Below are 6,715 nucleotides of genomic sequence, written 5' to 3'. Positions count from 1 at the left end.
GCACTCCATGTTGTTTTAGAAGGTCTGACATTCGTTTCCCCTTTTAGCGGGCACTTACTGAAAGATAGAAATGATGTTGCTGTCCAAAGCAGGATTTCTGAAGCCTTCATGGTTAAAGATATTGTTTCCAGACCTTCAGGCCACCACAATGATGGGTGAATACAGGAACCTGGATAGAGTGGAATTTTATGGTGAAATTTCTCTCACAGAAGCAAATCAGAGACATTAAATCTGTGGAAAGACCATTTCGTCCTCTCCTATAGACGCCAGTTGAAGGCTGTTTCCCTCACCATGTAACAGCTAGTACCCTCCGGTAGCGTTTACCCCACCCGCTGTGGCTTTGGCTTGGTCCTGTCACGTGACACATTTCTGGCCTCCAGATCTCTTTAGCAACTCAGTGGGAGCAGCTTAGTTCTGTTCTCTTTCATCTTCGGAGACGGGAGCTCAGCAAGAAACACGAGGTCAAGCGGGTTTTTACTTTTTTCAAAAGCGCGGGCGCGGGCGCACACACGGATTCTGTTGCCACAGATCTGGTCAGGATCCCCCTGCTCACAGCCGAGAGACACATTGTGCGCGGGGATCTTTCTCCAGAGTGAAGCAAAATTAACCCCGTTGACTCACAACCTGGGGATCTGTCCCATTGACGCCAATGACCCTAGGGTGATTTACACCACTGGGGTCTGGCCCATTGAATTCATTGGGGCAACTCTGATTTGCACCAGCTGATACTTTGCCCCATTTACACTACTGGAGCGTGGTCTGATTCCTACCTGCTGGAGTCTGACCCCAAGAAAGTAGACGGAGCTATTCATTGGTGATATCTGGCTCATGAGATTTTGAGGGAGGTGGGGGAACGGTTCCTGGAAAAGGGTAACATTGCCACACAATTCCCGCCCGTGCGGTTTCCGTCACACCTGCACCGTTTCATTCAAACCACTGCTTGTGGTGTCTCTTTACACTGCTTTCGATATGCGCCAGTATTGTCTCTGAGTCAAGAGAAAACCGATCACTGGATTTCGTAACGGCCCCTCTATTAATCCACAGGATGTGGTAATTTAATGGCGCCTCAGCGATAGCACAGACACACATCCCCGAATCGCTCAGTTCTAACTCCGCAATTCTCAGACCCACGTATTTTTTGGCTCGCCTGAACTCCAATGAGAACCGGCTCCCAGCCCCGTTGTGCTCGCTCCCGACAGACCTTCGGAAGAGGTACTTCGTCTGCCCGCTGCTGCCCTGTTTCTACCAGTATATGTCATAACCTGCATATTCAGTCGAGAAAGTACAGCCTAGTGTGACAGATTCACTTTGTACTCCGGTCAGCTGTCCTTGTCTCTGGGTGACACTGTTCTTCTCGTTACTTAGTCCTGCAAAAACAGTAGATGCAAATTGACTATAAAAAATTATCACAACTGTGTCTGCTGTCAAATGAGGATCTCCAAGAGTTTTCCAATAAATGTGATCGATCTATCCCCGTACACCCCTTCTATCTATCTATCTATCTATCTATCTACCTATCCCCACATACCCTTTCTATCTATCTGTCCTTCCCCGCTCTGCACTATATAATTATTTGTCTATTTCTGTATTTTTTCTCATTCGTTTTTAGAAAGGCGCGAGCTGAGATCTTCAAAGGTGCCCAAGAGATGCGGATACTTTAAAATGGATGGGAACCGGCTGCCCAGATCCGCTAGGCAGCTCTGCAAATCCCAGCCCGAATACAGAATTACGTCATTTATTTATTTTAAACAGAGTGTGTCTTTCCTAAACACCACCACACTTCATTGATTTTTTTTTTATCTCACCTCACAACAACAGTAGAATACAGAGCTGTACTAGGAGACACAGCATGCTCGCTGCAGCTTCAAATTAACCTCGTGCTCACTCGGTATCTGCAACGAGCAAGAAAAGATTTCTTCCGCTTGTGTGAATTTATTTGTTGTTTCCTTTATCTATTTTTAATGACTGTGCACGATGTAAAAATGATCCCTGCATTTTCTGTAAGCCCCTCTTCAATTTCCTTCCCGCCTTGTGACGTTAAAGGTATTGTACTGTACACATCAACAAAATATAAAGTCAAAGGTGGTTAATATGCAGGTCTGGAGCGCCCCCTAGTAGACCAATAAAACTATCAGAGACCACCCAGGAGGTGAAAATGCGCATGGAATTTCAGGTGTGATGTTTCTCCAGAGGAGAATTTTTGGATAGGCTGTGACTACTCACATACGTTTTTTTTTCTGAGCTGTGAGACTGTGAGGAAAGCGATAGTTTAGCCCATTTTAAAAGCGTCTCACTGTCCAGTCATTATTCAAAATCCCCCCGGTGTACAAATTTCAGATTTGCACGAATACTTCAAGTTTGTGGTATTTCTTGGCTGGTGATTCGGACGGTGATATTCAAAAGAGCCTAAGGACATAGAATTTCACTGGAATTTTTAAAGGAATCTGGGTGTTTAACTCTCTTGAAAATCCTAATCATAAGGACAAGTGGCTCATTAAAGGATTCAGTGTTATGAGAAATACTGACATGAGGAGTAGGTATTTTTAACCTACAGACAGTTATTGCTACTCTAGCAGCAGCTGCTACTGCCCGCCCCTCTCCCACCTCTCAGCTGGGGAGAGGAGGCTGTCCTGTCCCAGCTGCGCTCCTGTAGGAATTATGATACCCATGGACAGATTTCATGATGCATGACAGAAAGGGGCCATGACCCGGACACACTGCAGTGCATGGTTAAAGTGAAGGAGCTGCGGAGCGCCTACCACAAAGTGCGGGAGGCAAACTGCCACTCTGGTGCTGCGCCCACGAGCTGCTGGTTCTACAAAGAGCTGGACACAATACTCGGTGGTGACCCCACCTCCACTGTGAAGGCCCCTGTGGATACTCTGCTGGCTCACATGCCAGTCGAGAGTGGACCTAGACAGGAGGAGGAAATCTTGGATGAAGAAGGGGAGTATGACTCAGAGGCAGAGTAAGTCTTGGAGGCCAGAGATGCAGTCACTCAGGAGCTCTTTTCTGCCCAGAAGGAACCTAGCCAGTCACAGCAGCAGGGCCAGCTCTAGGCACCAGCAAACCAAGCATGTGCTTGGGGCAGCACATTTTCATGGGTGGCATTCTGGCCATCTTTTTTTTTTTCTTGGGCAGGGCCGCCCAGAGGATTCCAGGGGCCTGGGGTCTTCGGTGGCGGGGGGCCCCCGCTTCAGCAGTAATTTGGCAGCGGGGGGCCCTTCCATTCCGGGACCCGCCGCCAAAGTGCCCCGAAGACCCGCGGCGGGGGCCCTCCGCCACCGAATTATCACCAAAGCGGGACCCGCCGCCGAAGTGCAGCTGGGTCTTCGGTGGTAATTTGGTGGCAGGGGCCCCCCGCCGCGGGTCTTCAGGGCACTTCGGCGGCGGGTCCCGGAACAAAAGGGCCCCCCGCCGCTGAATTACCGCCAAAGACCCAGCTGCACTTTGGCGGCGGGTCCCGCTTCGGCGATAATTCACCAGCGGGGGTCCTTCTGCCCTGGAGCGGAAGGACCCCCCGCCAGTGAAGACCAGAAGTGGAAGAGTTTTCCAGCCCCCCCAGAGTGAGTGAAGGACCCCACTCCAGGGGCCCTGAAAAACACTCGTAGGGGCCCCTGCGGGACCCAGGACCTGGGGCAAATTGCCCCTCTTGCCCCCCCCCTGGGCGGCCCTGTTCTTGGGGTGGCAAAAGCCTAGATCTGGCCCTGGCAGCAGCAGCGAGTCCTGCATGGGAGGTGCCCTGGGGCCACTGCGGTTCATGCCGCGTGGGAGCAGTGCCCGAAGCTTGTGGCTTGGCCGGGCAGTCTCTGAGCGGGGAACACTGGGGCTGGGGGCCGCCCCATGGGGAAAATGGAGCTGCCTGCAGATGCCTCAGGGTGGCCGCTCCCTAGAGCCGCAGCTGGGGTAGGCGAAGCGGAACAAGCTGCCCAGGGACTGTGGCAGGGTGGCCAGAAGCAGCAGCAACAGCAGAGCCATAGAGGGTGGGGTGCTGCTGTGCGGGGCCCACATCCTGCTCTCTGGTGTTCTGCTCCCTCTGGAACTACCCTGCCCTGGCTCCTCAACACCCCCCCCGGCGGCCCCCCAGCTCTGCCCTCCCGGGTCCTGGACGGTGCTGGAGGCGGAGCCCTCGGCTGAGGCACAGCCCGGGAGCCCCGCTGTTTACCCCGACCCTGCCAGTGCCAGACCGCCTGGAGGCGAGGGGGGAGTGAGCGGAGTCAGCACTGGTAGGGGGGGAGCCCAGGGCTGGGGTGGCAGGGGGTGTGGGTGGGAGGGAAGAGAGAGCCCAGGGCTGGGGCAGCAGGGGGTGGGGGAGGGCACTGGTGGGGGCTGAGAGCCCAGGGCTGGGGTGGGAGGCAGCCAAAAAAATTGTTTTTGCTTTGGGCGGCAAAAAACCTAGAGCGGGGCCTGACAGCAGTCAGAGCCTGACAATGCACAAACAGGAGAGGAGGCCCCTGGTAGCTGGATCTGATTTTTTGGAATTTCTGAAGTGAGTTGTTAGGGGCGGGAGGATTGCAGGAAGCAGGCTTGTCTCCCACCTCATACCTAGTCTGAGCGGTGGAACAGGCTGTTGACTGACTCCATCGCTTCACATGATTCTCCCTCAGATCTCCAGCAAACTCTCGTTGAGACACTGGGCAATCCACTGCCGCAGGTTCCTCGGTAGAGTTGCTTTGTTTCTTTCCCCATTAATGGTAACTTTCCCATGCCACTTTGCTGTGATGGGGGACGAGGGGGGGGGACACCATAGCTGCACACAGCTGAGCCACATAGGCTCCAGGGCAGAAGCCGCAGGCTTGGAGGAGACCCTCCCTTGATTCCCTGCTGATCCTCAGCAGTGAGATCTTCCATAATGATCACAGACTGTGGAAAGTGTGGGGACAGGAATGATTATCAGCCCCCCCACACACACACACAGTGCTGGGTCTCCCCAAATGCCCAAGAGCCACATGCCCAGTGTACAGCAGGGTCGGGGAACAGTCATTTCCCCTGCCCCTGTGGCTACTCACCATTTGAGGCGTCTTGTGTCTCATGTGTGCTTGCCTGGGGTCAGCCAGTTAGTGTCAGGTGTTTGAGTACTGGCTGTGTTTTAAAGCACTGAATAAGTGTTGTCTGTGTCGCAAACAATACTGCTTCTGTAAAATGTTGCATTTAAACTTCACAGAGATGACCTTGGAAGCCCAGCCTCCCTCTTTGTTATCGGTGCCAGAATGGCTGCGCAGAATTAGAAAGTGTTCAAGAAGAACTAAGGAGGACTTTATGTGTGAGGTTATAATGCATTCCGCTGCCAAGAAAAAGGAATTGAAGGAGTGGTAGGGCAATGAGAAGAGGGACCAAAAGGAGAATGTGGCACACCAGAAAGAAGCCACAGAGTGGCTCTTAACAGTTATGGAGCACCAAGTGGACAAGTTCCATGCGATAGTAGCTCTTCAAAACGAGCAGCTCCGTTTCCACCCTCCCCTGCAGCTGCTGTTGCAAAACTCTTTCCCATGTGCCCCTCACACCCTGCCAACACACTGTTATCAACCTCCTGGCTCCACTCTCTACCCGCAGCATTCCACTCCTCCCTCCTCACAGGCCAGCACTGTGGACTCCCACTACCCACTGCACTCCACACCCATCCCTCTGCAGTTTGGCCCTGCTGAACTACAGCACCTGCTGCATCGCACTCCAAAGAAGAAGGTTGGGTATGATCCCTGGATATACACAAACCTGTAGCCATCCCAGGACCTCTCCTCCTCTTGAGACCTTCCCTTCCCCCATACGGTGTCCCCCTCCCTGCTGATGAATTTTTTCATTTGACTCTTTCCTCTGGTTGTTCTCTTTCAATAAAAGAACTGTCTTTGTTTGAAAGCAATCTTTATTATATTAAATGAAAGCAAAAAGAGCACTGCCAAGGAACATACAATAATGTTAAGGTCCCTTCTTGCATCATGTGCATCAATCACCTCCTAGCATTACAAGCACTGCAATCCTGAGCATAGCAACAAATATTAGTGGCTTTCAGCTTCAAATTGCTGCCTCAAAGCATCCCTGATCCTTAGGGCCCCACTTTGTGCCCCTCTAATAGCCCTGGTCTCCGGCTGTTCAAACTCAGCCTCCAGATGCTGAGCCTCTGTGGTCCAGCCCTGAGTGAAGCTTTCACCCTTCCCTTCATAAATATTATGGCATGTACAGCACACGGCTACAAGCATAGGAATATTGTCATCAGCCAGGTCCAGCTTCCCATACAGGAATCACCAGCGGGCTTTTAAATGGCCGAATGCACACTCCACTGTCATTCTGCACTTGCTCAGCCTGTTGATCTGCTCCTTGCTGCTATCAGGTTGCCCCATGTATGGCTTCATAAGCCACAGCATTAAGGGGTAGGCGGGGTCTCCCAGGATCACAATGGGCATTTTGACTTCCCCTATGGTGATCTTCTGGTCCAGGAACAAAGTCCCTGCTTGCAACATCTTGAACAGGCCAGTGTTCCGAAAGATGTGGGCATCATGCACCTTTCCGGACCAGCCTGTGTTAATGTCTGTGAAATGCCCATGATGATCCACAAAGGCCTGGACAACCATTGAGAAATACTCCTTGTGATTAATGTACTCAGTGGCTAGGTGGTCTGGTGCCAGAATTGGAATGTGCGTGCCATCTATCGCCCCTCTGCAGCTAGGGAAACCCATTTGTGCAAAGCCAGCCACAATGCTATGCACATTGCCCAGAGTCA

This window comes from Mauremys reevesii, linkage group 13, assembly GCF_016161935.1.
Source record: "Mauremys reevesii isolate NIE-2019 linkage group 13, ASM1616193v1, whole genome shotgun sequence".
Lineage (NCBI taxonomy): Eukaryota > Metazoa > Chordata > Testudines > Geoemydidae > Mauremys > Mauremys reevesii.
This window is presented reverse-complemented; position numbering follows the sequence as displayed.